The 1,779-nt window shown below is 37.2% G+C and overlaps 1 pseudogene; it reads right to left on the bottom strand.

The window, feature by feature from the left end:
* Positions 1-685: 685 nt before the first annotated feature.
* LOC125344408 lies at positions 686-830 on the bottom strand (annotated as a pseudogene).
* Positions 831-1,779: the final 949 nt, after the last annotated feature.

The raw sequence follows: 1,779 nt of genomic DNA, 5'->3' as shown, positions 1-1,779 counted from the left end.
ATTATTTCTGGTGAGAAATCTTCTCTTGTGTTTATTTTCTTTCTCTGAATATAATATGTCTCTCCCCCACACTTCACCCCAGCTGCTTTTAAGATTCTTCTTTTTTCATTTTCTTTTGAGAAAACTGGTTCTCATGTGCCTGGGGGTTGTTTTTTCTTATGTTTTTAAAACTTGGGTTCTGTTAAGCTTCTTGCTTTTGTGGATTTGTATTTTTCCTCACATTGAAAGATTTCTGGTCATAGACCATCAGGTTTTTGTGGTCCCGACTGTATTTACAGACTTCATTATATACGTACTGGGCTGCTTCACGTTGTCCCACTGCTTATAGATTTTATATTCTCTGGCTTCCTTTCCTCTGCTTTTCATTTTTAAATAGTGTTAGTAATCTGCCATTAGCTGTGCACCCATTACTTCTGCTCAGTGTATTTTGCCTCTGTAGTACACACTTTCCACCCGTAAAAGTTCACTTGAGATCTTTTTTTATATCTTCCATGTGACTACATAATATATTCACTCATATTTGTACATTAAAATTCCTTAAATTGTTATTATATGGAGGGGTTACAATTTCATAAATCAGGTAATGACTACATTTTGGGAGGACAATATCACTCCAAATTTGTGCATTTAAAAATAAATATAGGCTATAATGATAAATTTTCCCTTCTTTATTTTTCATTCCCTACCATTTCTCTCTATTCACAATGGAGACCAGGCATAGGGCCTGAGCTGAGGTGTGTAAGAAGTAGGTTTACTCTGCCTCCTCTTTCTACATAATCAGTGTAAGAGTATACCCTGTGGTGGTGTGTTCTGTTAATACCTAGTAGCTTTAATACCTATGTTAGTTCTGGGTTAGATTTTTTTTTGTTTGTTTATTTTTTGGCCAGTCCTGGGGCTTGGACTCAGGGCCTGAGCACTGTCCCTGGCTTCTTCCCGCTCAAGGCCAGCACTCTGCCACTTGAGCCACAGCGCCACTTCTGGCCGTTTTCTGTATATGTGGTGCTGAGGAATTGAACCCAAGGCTTCATGTATATGAGGCAAGCACTCTACCAGTAGGCCATATTCCCAGCCCCTGGGTTAGATTTTATCAGTCAATTTTCAGCTCACTCAGAGTCCTTTTTTCCTGCTTATTTGCGTGTCCAGTGGTTTTATTAGATGTCATAAACTGCATTTTGTCTTGTGTGTTAAGCATGTTTTGTTTTATTTTTTCGCAATATTTTGGTGTGAAGTCAAAGCCTTGCATTTGCCAGGTATGTGGTCTTCTACTTCAGCCCCTTTTCATTTTAGTTGTCTCTCAAATAGAAATTTTTGTTTCTTGCTAGAGATAGCCTTATGCCATCCTCATGCTTACAAACCTATGCTTTCTGAAAAGCTGAGATTACATGGATATTTTTGAATCCTGTTTATTGATAAATAATGCATGGACGATAAGACTGGTCCTTTTAATATGTACAATTCAACAGCCTTTACAATGTCCATAGATATATTTAGCATCTTTAGTGTCACTTTCACATTTCACTACCATAGATATACATATATATGTATATGTATTTACACTGTTCACCTAATCTAAAATTTCTTTATTATTTTTTTCACATTGGAAAGGAAGAAATAAAACTATGGTTATGTGCTACACCATTTTGTACATAGAAATCTCTTCACAAAAATCTACCAAAACCTGGGTGCCAGTGGCTTATGCCTGTGATTGTAGCTACTTAGGAGACTGAGATCTGAGGATTGTGGTTCAAAGCCAACAGCCCGAACAGGAAAGACCATGAC

Source organism: Perognathus longimembris, chromosome 28, assembly GCF_023159225.1.
Source record: "Perognathus longimembris pacificus isolate PPM17 chromosome 28, ASM2315922v1, whole genome shotgun sequence".
Classification (NCBI taxonomy): Eukaryota; Metazoa; Chordata; class Mammalia; order Rodentia; family Heteromyidae; genus Perognathus; species Perognathus longimembris.
The sequence above is the reverse complement of the archived record's forward strand: the minus strand, read 5'-3'. Positions and strand labels throughout refer to the sequence as shown.